The sequence below is a fragment of the Carlito syrichta genome, unplaced genomic scaffold, assembly GCF_000164805.1.
Source record: "Carlito syrichta isolate Samal-C Ts95f unplaced genomic scaffold, Tarsius_syrichta-2.0.1 Scaffold309088, whole genome shotgun sequence".
Taxonomy (NCBI): domain Eukaryota; kingdom Metazoa; phylum Chordata; class Mammalia; order Primates; family Tarsiidae; genus Carlito; species Carlito syrichta.
In genome coordinates this window covers 853,049-877,320 of record NW_007253184.1, presented here as the reverse complement: position 1 = coordinate 877,320, position 24,272 = coordinate 853,049, and the positions used below count along the sequence as shown (strand labels likewise).

At 35.7% G+C, this 24,272-nt stretch overlaps 1 protein-coding gene and 1 pseudogene across 1 annotated transcript in view; one reads left to right on the top strand and one right to left on the bottom strand.

Annotated features, from left to right (window-relative positions):
* The window catches only part of LOC103269106 (cGMP-dependent protein kinase 1-like), a gene marked incomplete at its 3' end in the record, with an annotated part of 1,006,822 nt that overhangs the window by 375,734 nt on the left and 606,816 nt on the right, over positions 1–24,272 (bottom strand). The window lies entirely within an intron of this gene.
* Positions 4,602–5,452, top strand: LOC103269105 (annotated as a pseudogene).

Genomic DNA, 24,272 nt, shown 5'->3' with positions numbered 1-24,272 from the left:
GGAAAGGTCAATATGGGACTTGCTTGGTGCCTCAACATTTATAAAATCATACTCCATATCTCAAATATCACTCTTGTTCTCATGTTAAATCAATACAGCAACATAAGTCAGGACTGAAAACATTGCCAAACACAAACCTGTGCCAGGAGGTAAACAATCATTGCCTAGAATATATTTCCTATCTTCAGCTAAGCCTATATCCAAAATGATTTCATCATTTTCACTTGTCAATCATGAGGAAAATATGATCCTCACCTAAAGCAACAGAGAAATTACATTGTTGAAACATCTAAAATCATTGTCAATGTTATCAAAGTTTTGTCCTCTAAAGTTTTTAAATATCTTTGGACAGGAACCTCAAATTGGTGGTCTCTGGGAAATTTGAGTCTATAGAAGTGTTTTATTGACAAGCCCAATTTCTTTCCTTCCTTCCTTTTTTTTTTCTTTTGAGTTGGAGTCTCACTCTGTCACCCAGAATGGAGTACAGTCGCAGGGTCATCACGGCTACTGCAGTCCCGACCTGCTGGGCTCAGGCAATCCTTCTACTTCAGCCTTCCAAGTAGCGGGAACTCCAGGAACATGCCACCATACCCAGCCAATTTTTAAATTTATTGTAGAGATACGGTCTTGCCAAGTTTCCCAGGCTGGTCTCGAACACTTGAACTCAGACAATCATCTTGCCTCTGTCCCTCAAAGTGTTGGGATAACAGGTGTGAGCTATTGCTCCTGGCTTCTTTTTTTATTATTATTTTATTAAAGTTTCATCTTTCCAAATGTACAGTTAGTTGGACCTGATAATGCATCTGCACTAGCAGCCAGGATTTCTCCACTCGGTATTTCTGGTGTAAACTACTTGAGCTCTATGCTTTGAAACCAGTTTCACAAGTCCTTCACTAAGGAGCGCCTGAAGGGCTGCCCTGGCCAGGGAGCTGTGAATCTTCAGTCTCTCAGAGACCACAACTGGGATTATAAACTTATAGTTGGGAATTCCCTTACAGAGTTTGCCATATGTAGCTTTGTCAGACAAGACTGGATTACTGAGCTTGTCCCAAATTTTGCCTTTGAACCCTTCTTTTTTGGCCTTGCCTCTAGATTTGTTCCCTGGGTCTTTGTCTTTCTTAGCCAACTTTCCAGGGGTCTGTCTTCTTCTTGTCCTTGGGAGGCATTGTGAAGCTCGGAGGGCAGTGGTAACCATTGTACCTTGCTAAGAAGTTGACAAAAAGGAGGCTCTGCTCAGGAACAGGCCCAGAAACCACTGCCCACTGTAATCAGGGGCCTGGCAATGCAATTTTCTCAAATATTTAGAATGTAGATGCCTCTAGGTACAGATTATATTCTCCAGTTTGGCCACAAGCCTAATCTCTTCCTGTGAGTTTATATGAGATGTAATTCACACAGTCACCTACATGCCAGTCCCCATAATCCTTTGGACTCACAACTCCTACTTTTCTGTATAAAAACATAGTTATTGGATTCAACTAAAATTATTGCTGTCTAATAGGACAAATGTGAAATAGAAAAATGTTCAGCAACTGGTTCTGCAAGTATACTCCTACAGAACCAACCACCAACAAAACAAACAAAAACCTGTAGCAAACAAGAACAAAAAGCATGATGCATTTTTTATTTGTAGATTTTCATGAGTTATACTGAGCAAAGAAATGTCCTAGAATGCTATCCCAATGAATATATTCCTCCCACAAACTTTTTGTTTTCAATGAATATTAATTCAAAATAGCTACATCTTATTTTTGAATTCAGAAACATAAAATAATATATATCATAAATATATATAATGTTAAATATTAACAGCTCTAGAATGAACTTATGGATAGTACACATAACAGAATGAAGTTCTTTAATTTCTTTACCTGTTATTAACTAATTTTAGAAAATTATCCACTCACTGTAATTTTCACATAGCAGCCACAGTGATTTTAACAAAACAAAACAAAACAAGCCCTTAATCAGATCATGTTATTCCCTATTTTAAATCTCTCATGGCTTACATTGCTCTTAAAATAAAATTCAAAATCCTTTTGTGCCCTATGAAGCCCTAAATAATTTGATTCTTCACTATTTCACTATACCAGCATTACATCCAAATGATGGCCCCTTGCTACAACTACTTTGGATCTAGATTTATTTCCTTGAATTTTCCAAATTCTTTTTTTTTTTTTAATCAAGTTCTCACTCTGTTGCCCAGGCTGGAGTGCAGTGGCACAATCACTGCTCACAGCAGCCGTAACCTCCTGGGCTCAAGTGATCTTTCTACCTCAGTCCCGCAAGTAGCTGTGACTATAGGCATGCACCACCACACCCTGACTAAGGTCTCACTATGTTGTCTAGTCTGGTCTCAAACTCTTAGGCTCAAGCAATCCTCCCGTCTGAACCTCCCAAAGTACTGGGATTACAAGTGTGAGCCACCATGCCCAACCAACTTATTTTCATCTCTGTATTGGCAGTTTCTTCTGCTCATCACCCACTCTTCCCCAGGTCTTTAAATGGCTAGATGATTTTCTTTACTCTCCTGTCTTAGCTTACACAATTATATATCACCTACTCAGAGGGGCTTTTCCTGAACACCTAGAAACCACAGACAAAGCATACGTAAATCGAAATGGTCTCCCCATTCTCTCTCATCTTCTTGTTGTCTTTCTTGTTTATTTGATTGTTAAGGGTAGTTCTCTTACCTAAGTACCACTACAACATTTCTTGGAATTAATCCTTGCTCTCCAATCCATTTACAAAGCATATTGATTATTTTTGCACCCAGCATACTTAATGACTGTCATCAATGGGCTACTCTTTATTTTATTTTATTTTTGATTTATTGTAGGGACAAGGTCTCATCAAGTTGCCCAGGTGGGTCTTGAACCCATGGGCTCAGGAAATCCACTCACCTCAGCCTCCCAAAGGCGCGGGACTACAGGCTGAGCCACCGAGGCTGGCTCTGGGCTACTCTTTATGATGTCCATGTTATATTTATCAAGTCAACTGTCTTCATTCCCAAGCAATCTTGTTAGTTGCACCTATTCCCATAATATATAAATAGGCATATATGATGAGACATGGGTTTAGATAGATACAGTATGTGTGTATATATGAAATAGGATTGCAAAATAAAAGGTTATTTCTATGAAAATTATATTGATACATGTTCTCACTCATAAGTGGGCCCTGAACACTAGTCACACTAGCACAAGGGTGAGATCTGCAGACACTGGACACAGCTAGGGGAGGGAGGAAGCAGGAAGGAGTATATGGGACAACACACTGGGTATCTGGTTCATTACTGGGGGAGAGAGGACCGATTAGAAGCCCAAACTTCAACTACACACAGCCTGCTTATGTAATAAGTCCCCATTTATGTCCCATGACTCTAAAACACACACAACAAAACCAAACAAAAAGGACTGTTGAATGCGTTGAGATATATGTATTTATCATAGCAATTGTGTTTGATCGAAAAGCAGTTTATACCAATTGTACTAATTTTTGTTATATAGAGATATGAGGGGAACCCCCTAAAACTAAAATTTATTTATTAAAAATGTGTATGTATTCTTACATGCTTAAATTTAAGTCACCTTTAAAGTACTCTCCATTTGATGCAGTACACCTATTGAGATGCTTTTTCCACTGCTCAAAACAGTTTTTTGGGCCGGGTGTGGTGGCTCAGCCTGTAACCCCAGTACTTTGGGAGGCCAAGGCAAGAGGACTGCCTAAGCCCGTGGGTTTGTGACCAGTCTAGCAACCTGGTCTCTACAATAAATTACAAAAACTGGCCAGACGTGGTTGTGTGGGTCTATAGTTCCAGTTACTTGGAAGGCTGAGGTGGAAGGATCACCTAAGTCCAGCAGGTGGAAGCTGAAGTGGCCATGAGCATGCCACTGCACTCTAGCCTGGGCAACAAGAGTGAGACTCCAACTCTAAAACAAAACAAAACAAAACAAAACAAAAAATCCAGTGTTTTGAACTTGTCTATTTTGATGCATTTTAGTGCTTCTGCCATTTTTCATTTCACCTCTTCAACATTAGCAAAACTTTTCTCTTTGAGGGCTTTTTTCATCCAGGGAAACAAATAAACAAAAAAGTCATTCAGGGCAAGATCATGTAAATAGTGAGAGTGGGACATGGGGGTCATGCGTTTTTGGGTCAAAAACTGTGACCACTCAGCATGGCATGGGCAAATATGCTCATAAATCACCCATGATGAAATGGGCAAATGTGTTGAAAGAATTTCCAAAAAAATCACTGAAGCAGAACACAGCCCCTCACAACAATGCTACCTGTACACTGATGCCGATGGATTCCTAGAACACTTATCAAGTGAAGAAAGAAACACTTATCAAGAAAGAAATACTACAAGGGCCCACTCTCCAAAATATAATTATGGTTTTGGGGTGTCCCCCTCATATTAACATGAGTGCAACAAGTTATTTCTATGAAAACTATGTTGACTGTTTCAAAAAAATTTTTAAGGTGAGTGGCTAAAAATGAATCACTGTTAAGTTTTGTAGGGGCAAGATGATGTTTAAAAATATTTTTAAAAGTTTGAAATCATGCCCGGACCTTAGTTCTCTTTCCCATCCTGCAAGATGGCAGGTACAAAAGTTGAGAAGTTAGATACTAAGGAGAAGAAACCTGAAGCCAAGAAGGCTAATGCTGGTGGCAATGTGAAAAAGGGTAAACTCAAGGTTAAAAACTCGAAGGGGAAGCCCCATTGCAGCAGAAATTCTGTCCTCAGAGGAATTGGAAGATATTCCTGATCTGCTATGTATTCCAGAAAGGCCTTGTACAAGAGGAAGTACTCAGCAGCTAGATCCAAGGTTGAAAAGAAAAAAAAGGAGAAGGTTCTTGCAACCATTACAAAACCAGTTGGTGGTGACAAGAATGGTGGTACCTGAGTGGGTTAAACATTGTAAAATGCACAGTTACTATTCTACTGAAGATGTGCCTCAAAAGCTGTTAAGCCATGGTAAAAAGCCCTTCAGCCAGCATATGAGAAAACCGCGAGTCAGCATCATTCCCGGGACCATCCTGATTTTCCTCACTGGCACCACACAGGAAAGATGATGGTTTTCCTGTAGCAACTGGGCAGTAGCTTGTTACTGTGACTGGAACTCTGGTCCTCAATCAAATTCCTCTGAGAACACACCAGAAATTTGTCACCTCCTCCACAAAAATTGATAACAGCAATGTGAAAATCCCAAAACATCTTGCTGATGCTGACTTCAAAAGGAAGAAACTGTGGAAGCCCAGGGACCAGGCGGGTGAGATCTTCGACACAGAAATATGAGAAATATGCTCTGTAATCAGAGCAGCACAAAATTGATCAGAAAGCTGTAGACTCACAAATCTTACTAAAAATCAAAGCTAGTCCTCAGGCTACCTGCGACCTGTGTTTGCCCTGACGAATGGTGTTTATCCTCACAAATTAGTGTTTTAAATTTTTTTTAAACCTAATTAAATAACTGATACGTTTTTAAAAATTGTTTCAAAATCTAGAATTATGGACTCTGATACTTTGTAAGTGTTTACATTTTTGTTTCACTTTAAAGAAAGATTGTTACAATTTTAGCAAAAGCATCATGTCAAACTTTGCTCAATTTCCTCAGAAATTTTTCAGGCAGTGGAGGAAAAAATTCTCGGGAAAATGTAATCTACAGTTTGGTGCTGCCATAGTTGTCTCTCACTTCCACAGTGATTACTCAGGAAAGGCACTAGCCTGCCAAAATTTTACTCCTCTTTCTTCCCCTTCCCTGTGATGTCATATGCTCAAGGAAACAGAATATGCTTTAATCTCTTGCAGTATCATAACACTTGGAAACCTTGTAGAAATGCAGAATCTCGGGGCCCACCTTAGACTTGCTGAATTAGAATCTGCATTTTAATAAGAGATTCTCAGGAATCTACATGCAAATAAAAGTTTGAGGGGGCACTGCTTAAAAATAATGTATTTTGCAGCAACTTGAATGGAATTAAAGAACTTCATCCTAAGGGAACTAACCAAGGAACAGAAAACCAAACACTGCATGTTCTCACTTATAAAGAGTGCTAAACCAAGGATCCACAAAGACATAGAGGAGGGTACAATGAATATTAGAGACTCAGAAGTGGAAGGGGGAAAAGGTGGAGGGACAAAAAAATCACCTATCATGTACAGTGTGCACAGATAATGATGGAGAGTACACTTAAAGCCCAGACCAAAAACTATTTGTACCCCCTAAGACTATTGAAACAAAAACAAACAAAGAACTAAGAGAAAATAGAAACAAAAAAGCACTTAAAATTAATATTATGACAAATAGAAGGAGTTTTAAATTTACCCAAATGGCTGCCCTTTGACAGAGAAGATCAAGAATTAGCAAAAAACCCTAGTCAAACAGAGGAGGCAGCCCCTCTGTTAGAAGCTACATTTAACTAGTAAACAGAAAAACAGAAATCCTTTTCCTTCATGGATAATTGAATGAAAACTGGATCTAATGGGAACTCTAGCAGAAAATACCATTTTTGAAATTATTGTGTTTTTGAGAAGACACCTGGGTGTATTGTATCCAAATGCATGACCCCTTTTTTTCCTCAGGTGTGGAGGAGAAGCTGTGTTGAATTGACAACATCAATACATTCATATCTATTATATATGATCACCAGAAACATGAGGTATCAAAAATTGTTTCAGCCAGTTATGAGTCACATCTGGGTTAAATGCTACCTTACATTAAAAATTCTCCCATAAAACCTGCATTGTGCTCCAATCTTACAAGTCTCATTGGTTTTCTGGTAAGATATATGATCCAGACATGAATGCTGACATTGGAATACTATACTTTCTCTTGTAAATATCTCTTCCTATGACCCAGGAATATTATCTAACTCACACACAACCTGTCATCCAGACAACAGAAGAAATCTTGAAACCATAAAATTGGCATGCTTTAGAGTCAGTGAGAATAAACCTTCAACAGAATTCTGCTGCTAACAATTTTTCAAACGTCATCTAAAAATCCAGAAATACCCTAAAGAAAGAACAAATATTATAAGAATAGTTAAAAGATCAGCCCGTTATTTGTTTTGTTCATTCATTTTCAGTAGATTTATTGGAAATTATAACAAAACTCTAGGCTGTAATTTGTGCCTTTAAGCCTTATCTCTGAACCCAGTGATAACTGAGGGTACAAATTAATCAAATCAACATTTGTAAATTAAGCAAATTATTTTAAAGAAACATTTAAATTGGGCTTAAATGATGGAACTCAAGACATTTCTAGCAAACAAAAATCCAAATTCAAGGCCTTTCAAGTGATGACATCAGAGCAACATTGTGAAGCTGTAAAGATGACCTAGAGATATATGAACCTCTTCTTTTCACATATACTCAGACTACCTATGTTCCCATCCAAATTTTGAGGCTTTCTTTTCCTAGGGAAAAACAAATTTGCTGAATTAGGATGTTTTGTGAATTGGAAGGGAGATTGTTTATAGAATCTTTGGTGGGGATTGTGTTGTCACTGTTTCCAAATAAACAGGTTTTAGAAATATTCCCCCTAGTTAGTACCTTGGCCAGGGCGTGGAAAACTAGTTGAGCCTTGACCAGCAATAAACTTATTTTTAAATGGCTCCAAACTGCCCCTCCTGAGGAATTAGAGCTGGATTATCCTGGATAGAGGAGAAAAGAGGCTTTGTGCATCTCTTGCCCATCCTCCCATTTATCCAGGATTATTCACAAGGAGGGAAAGGATTGATGAGCCAGCCATGGACTCAGCCAGTGCCAGCCAAGCAGGATTGTGAAGCTGATCTTCCCTTAGGGTCAACACTGTGGCAAAGTCATACAGATTTCCCAGGCTGAAAAGTGGTGTTTTGGTACAAATTCAGTCTTCCAGAGGAGAGAGGAAGAGGAAAGGGAGGGAGGGCTTTGTTTTTGCTGTTGTTTTCTTGCTAAGCCTGCCCTTCAAAACCACAGACTTGTTCCACATGCCTGATCTTGGCTTTCCACCCCAAGCAGGAGGGTTTCTCTCCAGATCATATTCAGGCACCCAGCAAGTCATCTGGGTCTTACCCACCACACCACCACAACTTTTTTGTTTAGCTTTTTATTTTAATAAAAGATAAAATTTAACTTATATTGATATAGACATGAATATAATGGTTTAAATTATTATTTAATTCTAGTAGGCATTTTAATTTACACAATGAGAAAATACTCTGAATTGATGGAAGGAGACTATAATAGTAGAATTTTGGACGTTATCCACAAGATTTCGGCAAAGGCAGGTATTTGTTTTTGAGAGAAGGAGGTGGTAACAAGGCCTTGCAAGTGATCCAGAGCTAGCCCAAATGCCACTTGTGAGTTCTAATATCCTCTTCTGGAAGGTGGGGTCATGGATAACTTATAAACAGCATCTATCAAGAACCTATTCAATGCTAGGTATTTTACATGCATCATCTCTAATTTCATTAAAATTGGAGGAAGTGTGAAGAAATATGTGCAGAAATTTGTCCTGAGTCACACAGCTTACAGGAGGTAGAAGCACCATTAAACCCAAGTTTGTCTGACTCCCAAGCCCTTACTCTCCCAATTATATCATTCTGTTATAAGGAGGAGATGGTAATACGGTAGAACAGTGTCCACAGTTGGGACTGAATGTGAAGAAACATCAAGCATCATCTTCACTGGTGAGGAAGGTCATGACAGGTCTAGAAGATGTGATTTGGAGGCAACAGTGAAATATTTATAAAATCAATTTTCTAATTCTTACATCCCCCCCTCAAGAACCAAGGATTAGACCTGAGCTTTGGTATAAAGATTTCCATGGAGAGGAGCAATTCTGAGTCTTAACCCAATTTTTTGAAGCCTTGCATCTGCAAAGCTAATAAAGTTGGGAAAAAAAGAAGCCTATAGTATAAAACTAAATTTTTTTTGTATAGATCTAGTCAATATCTAATTTAAACAATTCTGTGATCTCTTTTTTCTTAACTTTTTGTTGACATGTAAGTTGCATACCATAAAATTTACCCACTTAAAGCATACAGTGCAATGGTTTTTAGTATATTTATGGAGTTGTGCAACCATCACCATGCCTAAATTTAAAACATATTCATCACCCCAAAAAGAAACACCAAATTCATTAGTACCCACTCTCCATTCTAATTCTTCTACCCTCAGGCTTAGGCGACCACTGATCTACTTTCAGTCTCTATAAATACTCTAGACATTTCATATAAATGGAATCATGCAATATATGATCTTTCATGACTAGCTTCTTTTACTTTGCATAATGTTTTCAAGATTCATCTGTGTTGTGACATTATACTCAATTAATATACCTTTGTATGAATGAACCACATTTTGCTTATCCATTCATCAGGTGATGGATATTTGTTTTGTTTTCACTTTTTGACTATTATGAATAGTGCTGCTATGAACACTTGTTTTCACATATGCTTTCATTGCTCTTGGGCATATACCTAGGAGTGAAATTGCTATATCATATGAGAACCTTATTCTAACCTTTAGAGGAACTGTCAGACTGCCTTCCAAAGCAACTGTACCATTTTACATTCCCACCAGTAATACGTGAGGATTATAACTTCTCCACATCCTGTCAACACTTATTCTTTTCTTTTTGATTCTAGTAATCCAAATGTAAGTGAAGCTGTGAACTATGTTTTTGATTTGCTTGCATTTCCTTGATGGCTGATGATACTCAGCAACTTTTCATGTGCTTACTGGTTATTTGTATAGCTTATTTGAAGAAATGTTTGTTTTCCATGATCTATTTACTATAAACAAATGAAATAACGTTTCATGATTTCAACTTTTCTGTTGTAGGTAAGCACATAATTCAGTGACAGAATCTCTAAAATATGAAAGAAATTAGTTTTTTGTGATTTAATTTGTGTGTGTGCATTACTTAAACAAGTATTTTTGATATATTTTATTTTTAGAACAGTTTCAGATTTATAGAAAAATTGCAAAGGGGCAGAGGGACGAAAAATCACCTATCAGGTATAAATTGCACAGGTGGGAGTGGTAGGTACACTTAAAGCCCAGCCTTCTTCACTATTATACAATGCATCCATGTAACCAAAAACTATTTGTGCCCTCTAGAGCTATTGAAATAAAGAGAGAAAAAAGTTGCAAAGAGAGTGCACAGAGTTCCCATAAAACTGACCTTGAAAAAGTCAAATTGCAGAGTTAGAAGTAAGAGTTTTCAATGATATTCTTATATAGTTTGGAAAAGGTAGGTAATTATTTTCATGGTTTTGTAGGGGCCAAGACCATTGACCTTCTGGAGGTTTCAAAACCACTGACACGAGGCAGATTAATAGGAGAAAAGGCATGCAAATTTTAAAAATGTGTATGCACAGGAGACTTTGGAATGAAGACTCAAAGATACAAAAAAAATCCATTTTTATTTTTAAGTTTAACAAAGTATGGACAGTCATGTAGAAATATGACTGGACAAAAAGGGTATGGTCTAAGACTGATAGACTGAGTGAAAAAACACAGTAAGGCCTAGATTCTTCTTGATTTTTCTAAGCATGCATTCTTTCCTTCTGGGTATGGAATAGGGCCCTCTGGTACAGGGATCATATGTTTTCACACAGACAGGTGGAGGGAAAATTAGAGTATTATTTTTAGATTTTATGGCTGGCTCTGGGAAAAACAGGTGCTAATTTCTTGGGGAAGAGAGATTCTCGCTTCCATAGCTAGTCTCAGGGGAGAATGAGACTGAGAGACAGGCAGGCAGAAGGTCAGAGAAAAATTTTTTCTTCTGAGACAGCTTCTGAGGCCTTCATCTGGGGTGTTGTTTTCTGAACCCCAACAATTTATAGCTGTGAAGACATCAGTTGAATCTGGAGGGAATTTAGGATGCTTCTCCAGTGGACAATACAGTGTTATCAAAAAGAGCTTGGTTTCTGCCTGTATTCAAATTCTGGCTCTAGCACAAACTAATTGTATGACTCATTTCTACACCTTACTTTCAAAATCTATATGCTGGGAAAACTACCTCCTAGGGTAGTTGAGAGGACTGACTGATAAAGCACTTTGTACCATGTCTGCATATAATAAGCTCTTGATGTGTGATATATGCCAGTTATTGATGTTTTCCCTAAAAATCAAAAACTCTTGGAAACCGTAAGAGTGACATGAAACACAAGTTGGTTCTGGTTACTTCTTCATACACTATGAAAGAAAGAGATAAAAGATAGAAGGAATCAGCTCAGCTGTGAGAACTACCACTTCAGGAGAGGAAAGAGAGACTCCAAGGAAAGTTTGTTACCAGAGAACGAAGTATTTTGAACTACAGGTGTCTGGGCCATGTTTTGGAGTAGACCATAAGATTTGGACAGAGGAATAAAAGTGTCACCTCTCTCCTTCACCACATTCCTTATATTTCTTTATGTAGCAAAGCAGTCTTTTGTACAAGAAGAATTCTACACAAAGTTGACAATGGTGAAAGCAATCTTATGTTGAAAAACCCTCTAACAGCTGACTCTATCTGACCTAAGGGGTTTCAAGCTCCTGAAATCTTGTTTCAGACAAGCCAATAGAAATGGTATCAGGATTTTATCTGGTTTGAACTTTTATGGCTTATATATTTCTATTTCCTATAGCTTTATCCAGAGTGATAGAGGATAGATTTTCAAAAATGTGTTTTCTTTGTCAAAGGCAAACTTTAATTACCCAGAAAAAAAGTCTGAGGAACTATTTGCACTATATGTACATATACTTTTTATATGTATATAAAACATTTCATTTTGTGAAGTGAAAGAGCTTTTGAAAGCCATTTCTTTCTGCTTTCCAAGGAGATACACATCATGCCATAGTATGAATTAAACCTTTCAGAATAATATGTTAAAATATTATGATTTAATTAATCCTCATTTAGTATCTTTGTGTTTTACACATATCTAGTGTTTCTGGGCCTGACTTAAGAAAATGGTCCTATCAATTACATGTAAGAAAAGCTTTTATGAAATACTACCAGCTCAAGTGAAGAGTATTAAAATAACATAAATCCTATAATTATGCTTATTTTACCATAACTTGGGAACCACCACAATTCTGAATTACATTGAAAGCCCATGTTAGAGATGTTCTTTTTTTAGTGGAATGCAAGTTTTATTTAGGAGTTTCTAATGAGTATATTCTTTAACATTCACTTGGCATTAATTTAGCAAATACTTTTTGGTTTCTATAAGCAGATTTATGTAAAATTAGTCATCATGTTTTGAAGATTTACTTCTGAGTACTATATTTCTCCTCAAATTTTTAGTTAAGAAAAATAACAGTAAAGAGAGTAAATTTCTAGTTTATGAATCTGCCACCACATAATTAATTAAACTTAATATTCTGTATCTGTGCTTCTGGTATGGCAGCTCCCAGCTACATGTACCTACTGAGACCTTAACCTGTCACTAATAAAACTGAAGAAATGAATTTTAAAATGTATTAAAAATTAAGTAATAATTTGTTGACACAAGGTTAACAGTTACCATATTGGGTATCATACATACATAGGATGTAAGTTGTTTAGGACTAGATATTACTTTAGGTAATGGTTCAAAATCACAGGTGAATCAACTAACTGAGCAATTTCATCACTGATTTACAGCATTAAAATATTATTCAAATGAATGATTGACTGCTAGTGCCCATGATCTTGGATAAATAAATGCACCACTTCATTTTAATAGGCTATTACATAAAACATAGCATCCAGGAAATAAGAAATAAAAAAATGTATAGGTTATTTTATTCTATTTTATTTTTTGAGTTGGAGTTCCACTTTGTCTTTCAGGCTGGAATGCAGAGGCATAATCATGCCTCATCGCAACCTTGACCTTTTGGGCTGATGCAAACCTCCTGCCTCATTCTTCCGAGTAGCTAGGTATACAAGTACTCAGCATCTTGCCCTGCTAATTTTTTTGATTTTTTGTACAGAGAGTCTCACTATGGTGACTGGGTTGGTCTCAAACTCCTGGGCAAAATGCTGGGATTATAGGCGTGAGTCACCATGGTGGGCCTTCATTTTTCTTTTAGCCTTCAAACATTTATCTAAGGCTCACCATGTGATAATCAACAATTCAGTGAAACCAAAAAGGATCCTGATCCCATTATTTTTACACTTATTCACTATCTATTTTGTCCCAGATACTCTGAGCATAGGCTTTGTCCCAAAGGAAGCTAGACAGTCTAGAAGGGGAGTGTCAGTCTGCAAATTAGAGGGAAGTATAGAGTACCATGGCACTATAGCACTATTGCAGCACAGCAAAAGAGAATCTGAATCTGTAAGCATTAGGGAAGTTGTATTGAAAGAGAACTGAATTTTGAAGATTGAGAATAGTAAGTGAGGACCTATCCTGGGCAGAGGACCTGTATGAGCCAAGCTGTTGGAATGAACTAGCATGGTGTTATCAGTGAACTGTATACATAGTTTGGTTTGAGATAAGTTAAAGAATTTCTTCTTTATGCTGAAAGTTATAGGAAATAACTTAAGGGATTTAAGGAACGAAATGAAAAGTTCAAATTGACATTTGATAGAGATGTCTCTGAAGGAGCCCAATTATAAAGAAAAATTCATGAGAATCCAGGTGGAAAATATTTCTGTGGCTCTAAGTAATCCACAAATTATCCCATTTCATCATGAGATCTAAAAGAGAGGCTTTATTTTTGAGATTGCAACATTCAGCAACTAGTCAAGTTAAAAGTCAATATAAAAAAGGCTAAAAAAAAAAAAAAAGAAAGAGAGAAAAAAACCCAGGAAAACAGAAAAAGCAATGGGTTACTTCTTAGGAACTCTGCCTGTAACAGGTTCTTTTGCAGAAATATTGACTTGGAACTGCATGTAAAATAATGTTACTAACGCAACAACATGGATTTTCAGCAGGTATGCAGTAGTAAGAGAAGAAAGACACTAGAAGAAGAAAACAGTTAAAAGTGAGGGAGAAATAATATCTGAGTGTCAGAGACCTTGTCTTTCCCATTTTATTTCTAATAACTATCCTAATGCCTAGCATACTACCATGTGATCAATGGATATTTATTAATATTTACAAATGTCTATAAGTGAATGTACACCAAAAATCAAAAGAAGAATTAGAAGAATATTCAGATTAATAATTCACCACAGTAATCCTGAAAGACACCAGTACATTATATCCCAAGGCAATGACTGATATTTGCCCTGAGGCCCCTGGGGGTAGTTTCTGGGAAACATTCAGCCACCATGTCAGACTTGACTCTACCAGACACACTCATCTCTGTCTTTTCTGGAGCTCCAGGGATCATGTGTCTGCAGCTTAACCAACTGCCTCCAAATAAGACATTTAACTATGGCTCAGCCTGTTTTTTTGGTCAATGTGAAATACAGAAATAAAAACTGTGAAGCCCCCTTTCTTAAGTAACATCATCTCTTTGTTCCTATTAAATAATGTGGTCTATATAATAAATCCTTTATCACTTGGAGCAAAGGTAATCCAAACACAACCAGACTCTATTTAGAGTGGTTCTCAAGCTCGATTGCATATCAGAATCTCCCATAAGTCATTGAAAAACAAAGACTCCTGGTCCCCATCCCCAGGAATTCAGATTCAAGTGGTGGTGGTGTATACTAAGAATTTTTATTTATTCAATGTATTATTTTAAAAATCCTAATCCCAGCTATGCTGGGAAACTTGGACATTAGAAATATGTAAACACTTGACTATATTCTAGTTGATCAGATAGAAGATAAAATTTACACATAATCCATTTGTTCCAGTCAGAAGCCTTCCCAGACCCTCCCCATCCATGACTTCCCTGGCTAGTTGCTTGCAGGGAGCCCCAGCATGTGGAGAATCCAGGGTGTGAAGTCAAATGCATGGGTGTTGCCCTTTACATTTGCTAATGATTGTTTCTAAGCTAAGCTTGGAGTTCATGCTGAGAAAGCAAGACTTCTTTCTCCCTGAATCCATTCAGTCCTTCATTTTCTAATTAATGACTTATCAAACTGTTATGGCTAAATGTGCCAACAGTGAGAACAAAAGACCTCTCCCTGATTTTTAATTCTCTTCTTTCCTCTTCTATTCAACTCACAGGGAAGAATATAATATTTGTCCAGACCTTATACTGCAATATATATATATTTTTTGTATCAAAGAAGTTGACCAACAAACCAAAATATGGGATCTTCCATGTACCTGTCTCACTTATGCTTGTGCCTAATTGTTTTTTTCTGTTGGGCAAACAAGAGCTTTATTAAAGACACATTTAACATATACACAAACAATGAGGTCATTTTTCCAAACTGTCCCCCAAAGCTAGTGCCTCTCTGAACCCCAAAGTGGGATTAGACCCTGAGTTCTGCCACAGTGACTGGAATTATTTTTAGTTATTGTGATCACTGAATCTAATTATAGCTAGAAGCAGAGAGAATTACAGTTACTACCATGTGGGTCTCTGTTGTTGCTTGTTCAGTCACTACCATGTGGGTCTTTGTTGTTGCTTGTTCAGGTGAATATATTTATTCAGGTGCAGAATCATCACAGCTCTGTTGTAGCAGACCTGCCCCAGTCTTAACCAGATAGTTCTGAAAAAGCACACTATAACCCTCTTTGAAACCAAAAATAATAACAACAAAGCCCAAACCTTACACACTTAGCATTTGTAAAAAAGTGACAGCTGAATTATACTTTCTATCTCAAGTCACTTTCACCTTGAAGTTGAAAATAATGCATTAAGAGGTACAACTAATAGGAATGTCTCCAAGTGTACAACGAATAAATTAAAGACACAAGAATGTTTATAACCATACAGCAAACTAGCAGGCTCAATAGCAGGGTTGATACATCATGGTATGATCATAATGGACTACTAGACTGTAATAAAAACGAAAGAAATACAACCATACAGGTATGTCACAGACATAATGTTGAGCCAAGGAAGGCAAGCATACAAAACTCAGATTTTAGGACTGCATTTCAAAAACAGGACAAAGTAATCTAAGTATAGAGTAGTACAGTGGTCACTTCTGAGAAAAAAGTGAAGAATAATTATTGGAAGGGAGCATACGGGGAAGTTTGGGGGCTTGAAATGGGTGGGAGTTATACAGGTGTATACACTATATGATATTTAATTGAGCTGCACATTCATGATTTGCGTACTTTCCATCATGCTATCATTTAATAACAAATTCAAAATTGCTTTGAAGCTAATTTATTTGGGGAAGATCATTTAATTGCATTAGCCTTGAATCAATGCCAAGAATTAAGAAAAAAGAGAATAGACTACTGGGATTAATGAGACACCTGCTACTACTTTAAAATACTGCTGTCACATAAATCTCCTCAGCAAATGGTTTCTGGCTAATTTGTGACCATGGGAAACAGCATAGCAACACTAAGCAGGAAATAAATAAATAAATAAATAAATAAATAGGTATTTTAAAATTTCAACATTTAGCAAATTTTAATTTTAGCAAATAGCATAGTTTTCAAGGGAAATGGAGGTGGAACTTGCCTCAAAGTAAAATAATCTTTTTATTTATTATTTTTTTTTTTACTTCCTTTGCTTTTTGACTACTCTTTGTTCAAGTAAACAGTAGAAGAAAAATAGTGAATTGAAATAGATTTTTGTAGTTCATTAGTAAATTTTTGAAACTGAGTAACATACAATGGCTTAAATGAGGTCTTAAAATGTTCATAAATGTTAGGCCAAGGGTTGTTTGGTTTCTTGTTGGTCTGAACTAGAGGTTTTCAACAGAACTTTCTGCAATAATAGAAATACTCCCCTGTGATGATTATGATAGTCACTAGCCACATGGGCTCTGAGGAAATAAATTTGTACTTTAATACAATGTTAATTAATTTAAATATAAGTTCAAATAGCCACACTTGCCTGGTAGCTACTCTATAGGACAATGCAATTCTTGATGACCACCTAATCCTACTCTCTCTCACAAGGTCCATGACACTCTCTGATATGATGATGGGTTGATGAAATAGCAAGAGACCTACAAGGACTGTCTGGAAAGATTTCAGAGAAGGTCAAGAAAGCAAATGCAATTTATTGGTTGGCATAGTTACCAAAAGAAGATGGATTTTTCTGGAAAGCTTGTAAAAAAAGCTATAGACTCTCAAAGTCTTTAGGAAATATTAAATGCATCCCCCCAAAATAAATGTTTAAATGTATCCAAATTAGCAAACTTAAAATACCTATTAAAAACAAAACAAAAAAAAAGCAGAAGGAGAGGGCCAGATGCAATAAAGCAGCTGACTAGAAAACATTTGACTAGGGTGTAGGTAACTGGCCATCTTTTGATCTTAGCTTAGTAAATGCTTCTGAGTAAGTCCTTACTAATGTTCTGTCCTTGAGCCTGTACCATGCAAAACGTTGACAACCGTGTCTCAGATACCCTGGAAGAGAACCCTTTTTTAATTTTTGTAGTTAATGGTGTTTCAGTTTTTTCCTTGATAAATTTTGTCTTGACCTGAGAAAAATTTCAATTGTATGTCATTTTATTTGCTATTTGTAGATTCAGTGTTTCTCAACAAGGTCAGCAAGACATGACACAGTAGCTCATATTTTTCCCTTTCCTGCTGTGCCAGTATAAGTATCCCAGTGTATCAACTCACAGGTATTTTTTGGTCATTTCCCAAATAGTTCAGAATACAGCGACCTTAATAAAACAGTGACCTTTTAAACCACTTTTATGATTTTGGGGGCAGTGTTATAATTCTCATGCTATCTAATAGTAAGATAGATATACCAACAGTGTTTGAAGGATTATAGCCATAAAGTGAACAGAAGAGTGTCTTGTAAAACTTTTTCCTCACTGAAAATCAATCTCTTATTCTCTTAAAGGCAGAAATATGCTAGTATTTCCACTTTTAGCCATGAACTACCTGCTTCACACACACACATATACACACACACACACACACAATTTTGTATAATTGAAATAAGCATAAGCCAATTATGTTGAAATCTAATTGTTCAAGTCTAAGACTCTTCTCTCATATCCTTTTTTCTCCCATATTAACATTTATGCAGTCAAGATCTATCTTAGAGTTAACATGGAAGAGAAACATGCCGGACTCGAAACAGAGAAGTTAGTTTTCACAAAATTATTATTGCCCAACTAGATTAATTGTATTTTAGCTATGTTTGAACATATCTCGTTCATTCAAACTGTCACTTTGACTTAATTCTTTCCATTGGTAGCAATATGTTTAGTTAAGTTTCAACTTACATTTAAATTTCTAATTTTTGAAATGTCTGTAAGAATATGCTGCTGAGAAGTTTTGAGATGTAAAGTTATGCTTTATTCAAAATATTGCTTGTGATTCACCAGACAACATAGCTGAAAACAGTAGAAACTGCCAAATTTCTCTGTCACCAAATTTTCAATGTTAAAAAATAAAGTAGGTATAAGTGATGGACCCTTGATCACGTGCCATGTATCTGTCAAAAACTTCCAGCTCACTTTAAAGAGAGACTGTTTGAATTATAGCAATGCATGATTTATTAAAGGAAGATGTCAAATTACAAATTGGACTAAACAGGAAAAGCAAATCGTCTACTGGTGTTCTCCAATATGCCTCTCTATATTCTAGTCAATTCTTAAGGTGCTACAAGAGATGACTATCACAGTCTAGGTTATAATAAGAAGCATATCATAGGGATGCTATTAATAGTTGCTTTTGACCAAAAATATATTAAAACAGATCATTAGACTTCAAAAGCATCTATTCTCCAATGGAATATTCATGATAAATAAAAACATAAGTCATATGAAATTGGGTAAATATGGGTGGATATTTTTTCTGATAGAGTCTTAGAGTTGAATAATTAGAATATATCCTGAAATATTCTACATCCCTATCTGTATACAATAAAAGCAAATATTTAACAACAGAGTGGGATCACAAGATGAGAAAAGAAACCCACTGTAGTCCAGAGAATAATAAAGTTATCACATCATTCCTCAGATTTTATTATTTGGTATAAAATTTAAAAGTGGTCTATAAGATCCTTCATAATCTTCCCTTTTCTGAAATTCCTCACCACCAAACTCCCCATCTTTCTCCAACCAATTTCTTGTTTGCTCTTCAAGCAGCACGCATCTCAGTGATATGTACCTGTGTCCATTCCATCCAGAAATCCACCTAAGTATCCCCTTACTTTCATTGGTCTCTGATTAAAGATCATTTTATAATACTGGCTTTTCCTGATTACTCTTTATGAAATATCATTACTTTGTATCTCTGTTTTTAAAAGATGTTTCTTCAAAGTACTTGTCACCACATTCATATTTAGTTTTTTATTTATCTTCCTTGACCATTATACTTTTGAAGAGAACTGGTCAATTATTTTGTAGAATGTCTTTCAATTTGGTTTTGTCTAAAGTTTTTTGTTGATTTGAGGTTATGCTTTTTTGGCTAAATTATCATTGAAATGATGTGCCCTTCTCAGTGCATCATATCAGGAGTTATGAACTGTCAAAATGTCTTACTACTGGTAAGTTAATTTGATCTTTTAGTTAGGGTGGTATCTGCCACATTTTCCATGGTAAAGTTAATAATTAATTTGTATCTTTGGATGGGGGAATACTTTGAAACTATGCAAATATCTTGTTTTTTTATAGCATACTTTCGTCCAGTATTTTACATCTATTCAGTAATTTTACATCTATTGCTGATTCTAATCAGCAACAATTATTATTGTGGCTTGTCAAATAGTAACTTTTTATTTCTTTCATTTCTTATAATTTATTAATTAGAATTATACTTAAACAAAGAGTTGTTCCTTTGACCTATTTATTGTTTCTTCAATTATTTATTGATATCAGAATTGCACTCATTGATATTTGCTTTATACTATGAGTCAAATTCATTATTATTTATTTTGTCACTCAAACTGTTCAAGATTTGGTCATTGGCAGCTCCTTCAAGCTGGCTTCTATGTCCTTTCATCATGCCACCATATTTTTGGGGATATACTTCCTAACCTTTTAGCTATATGAGATATTTCAGGCTCATCCTGTACTTTCCCTGCCACAGCACTGAATTAACCATTTCTCTAATGATCCTTGGTTCCTTTTATTGAAGAATAGGAGAATAGTAGAGAGAAAGCAAGATCTGAGTGTGCTTTTTGCTACAACACAGTATATTTTAAGAAAAGAAAAGCTTATCTTTTTTCTACCTTCAGGGCAAAAGGTTGATAGAAGTAATGGAATGGTGGCGGTCAACATGTACAGAGTAGACTGCATCCACTAGTAGTTTTTGATTGAATCCAGTGACATATTTGTGTCTATGATCTGTGCTGGCCATGGAGACCTGGAAACATTGGGCACTCTGCTCCTGCTGTTTGACTTGTTTAAACAAATCATGGAATCCAGGTCTTGCTCAGCTAATTTCTATGGAGCCAGCATAATATCATCTGTGCTAACAAAAAATAGATCCAAGTCCTAAACTTTAACAAATGGCAACAAATCTGGCAAAGAGACTAAGCCTTATCACTGTAGGAAGTTCCCAATTCAGCTCTGAGTCAGAAGACAGAATGCCAATTTATACTCATTAACCTTCCTGACATACTTCCTTCAGCAGAGCATAAATAAGTTTGACTCTGAGTTGAAGTTTCTTGTGCCAGGGTCTCAGCTCCAGCTCACTAACTGTAGGCACAATGCTCTTCTCTCCCAACAATTACAAGCAAGAAAATGGCAGCAGATTTGAAATTTAAATGACCTCAGGCAATGTGTTGACCTAAATTTTGTCAGTGATTTAAGAGGCATTCAATGGCTCTAGGCAGGAACAAAAAGAGAGCTGGAAAATTCTCCCCATGAATAATCCCAAGCAACTTCAGGGCCAGATTTTGTCTTCAGGTTTCTACATGTAACTCAGTAATGTTTTCATCTTGGGGAAATCAACGAGACCTCTGCACTGTGAACATAATATTGAGCTCAAAATAGTGCTTAGAAAAAGACGAAAGATGCCAGAACTGAAATCTTTCAAAGATTTTAGTAAACAGAAAATAGTACTTTGGAAATACACAGAAAAGACAAGTAAATCTTGATAAATTTGAGCAACTCAGATATATAAATAAGAAGACTAGATGAATAAGATCAATATTCAGAAGGACTTCTAGGATGCTCACTCAGTGAGAGAGTTTATAGACCCTGGAATCCTTAAAAAAATTCTGAGCTCTAAAAATATGATTTATGCAGTGTAGAAATGTGACCTTTTTTCCCCTTCATTATAAAGTGTTCCCTATATATGTTAGGCATATGCTCTCGAGTAATTATTATTTTACACTATTACAATCGGCAAAAACAAGTTAAAAAGTCCAAGCTAGCATGAATAAAGCTTTCTTGATTCTAAATAGCAGAAGAATGGTTGAACATATCTTTTCAAAATAGTGTTTCCATGTTATTCTTCTTTAGTGTCATTTTTTAAAAGGACCAATATATTAGACAATGTATTTGACAAAAAGAAAAAATTCTTTCACAGATATTCATAATGAAAGTAAGCTTTATTTCCTGCAGCAAAACAATTGGCTTTCTTTCATTCTTGAAAAATAAAAAGTGTCAATAGGTATATTGTAAATAATATTGATATATTGCTTTTGGCAGTACACTGGTATATAATTAACTATACTTTGCAGTCTCTAGTTATTAGATATTATTTTTGATGCTAATAGAAATGAATTTGCACTAGAGTTACTGAACTGCATTTGACAATAGCTTTCAAAGATTTAGCCAAGGAACCATAAACTCTCTCCCTGATGAAATAATTAAGCAACAGCTGCATCTACCGTGGTAGTGGATTTATGAGATGAAGTATTGTTCTGGCAATGCACAGAAGTAGCAGACATTTCACTTCGAGGGTGTCACATTTATAGTACATTATTCTACTACAATGCTTCTTTGAGGAAGAATAAAAAGTGATCTGTCTATAAAGCTGCTATTGCATATGTTAGGGATAATGGAACAAGGAAAAGGCCACTTGTTTACATCAAACGTGAATACTTGTGTTGGAAGTATTCACTCACTTTTGCTCTTAAAACCATTAGTGAGTCTTAAAAAGAAATCATTTCCAGTTAATTTCCAGCTAGTGCCATCTGCTCTTTATGTATGTTTGCTTATATTTTTTCATATGTTAAAAGCCATCTACTGGTCAACTTAACAGAGCTAGTCTTGTGGTTAGAGAAGAAGGCAAAGATATATCTAATTTCTATTGATATCTACTTTTAAGCAGCGGAGATTGCATCCTGTCAATGATTGCCAAAATAAAAGGGAGCTACGGTTGGAAGGACAGAACACATAACACAGTTATCACCATCTTTCTTCCACATAGTGTAAAATCTTGCTGGTATATGGTAATAAAAACATACAGTTTAATTTGTCAATTCCTTCATTTCTATTAATTTTTCTGATCATATAACCTCATTTAAAGTTATTACTTTTAAAAAATAGTAAATGTGCTGCTATAATTACTTTCTCGGGAAGTTGTTCTCCCTTGCGTTATTTTTACAAATACACACACACACACATACATAAATATCTCTGGCTATCTCCACCTCTATTTATCTATGAACATCTATCAATATTATTTTCTTTCAATCAAAATAGAAATTCCTTGAAGTCAAGGAAAATATTTTTCATATCTTAATATTCTCCCTGGATTTGATGTAAGTATAATGTCTTTTACAAAACAGGCATTGAAACATTGTATATGTATTTTTTTAAAGACAGAAATGAAGAAAGAAAGGACGAAGTAGAGAGAGGGAAGAGTAGGAAGAAAAATAAAGAAAAACTGTTGAAGTGACGCATTCCAAAAAATTCCAAAAACCACAAAATTCAATTGCTAATCAGTTGCTGGGCATAAAAATGTTGTTTAAAAATGCACAATGAGGTGCAGAAGAGAATCTTGGCTTAGCAAAGAGAAAAAAATTGCACAATAATAGCTTATTGATTATATGATCTTTTTTTACCCCTTTTAAAGGGGAGGGAGGGGCATGCCTCAACAACAAGGGTACCTGCATGATCCATGTTTGTATACCTAGCCCTGAATTGTACCCCACATCTTTATAACAAATAAATAAATTAATTTAAAAAATAAATATTTTTAAATTTGATTTTTAAGTTGTGGGGTACAAGTCAGGACATCATATGGCCATAAAAGCAGGATTCAGATGACTGGACAAGAAATCATGATCAGATAATACTCAGTAAAATGGCAATTAGCATAACACGGATTTTTGAAATTTTTAATATTAATCAATCATATTAGGAAAGACAATGTAAAATGAATTTATTACTACATATTCAAAATATTTTATACCACAACAAGAGATCTTGTTATTCTAATTTCTATCTTAAAAATTAACTTTTGTTTCTGTATAATGCTTGCTTTAGATTTTTCTCTGCTATTTAGATTTTTAGTTGCTAAACTCATCTATATCTTTACAAAATACAAACTACTTATGCCCAGATAACAATTAAAGTTGTTACAAACATGAGTTTCATAGGATTTTCTTTTTTGGCTAATAATGAAATGGAAAAGATTAATAGTCAGAAGTGACAATAGAGTATTGTGTCTATTGAACATTTGTGAATAACGTAGCTTATGAGATCTGGAGCACAATAATTTTCTATTCTCAACTATGGGCAATTTTAAGAAATTCACAGGTCAGAAGTGAGGGTTGACACACTCCTATAAAACTAAAGAAGCTATCCCTAAGCCTTTGCTGATGAAACGTCCACTCACATCCTCTCAAAAGAAGATATTATTCTGCTTTACCTTCCTAATTGTCCCTTGAAACAGATATTATTGTCTTCATTTTAAGGATCAGAGCAATGAAGTTCAGAAATTTTAAGTACATGCAGGGTCAGGATTTAAATCAAGTTAGTCTGCTTTCCAGGTCATCTCGTATTTCTTCATCAAGACCCTTTTTATACTAGACCCATTTTCAAAGAGGGTGTCACACTGACCCTCAGTTTCTGGACCTCTAAAATGAGAATGATGAAGCACAACTTCTAGAGTTGGACCAGCAATGTAATACAACAGTTTTATGAAAATGCTTTAAGCCCAGTGGTTGAAAAAGGTACTCCTTTTGAACATTGAGAATGCATTTATTTCTAAGAAATGCTTGTTCCTGAGTATTTCAGCTGCATAGTAAGTGAACAATTGTCAATGCTAGGACAGTGTCATAAGGAAAGAGATTTTTCTGGAAGACACAGATCCTTATTACTTTTCTAAAAATAAAATTAGCTTTGAAAATT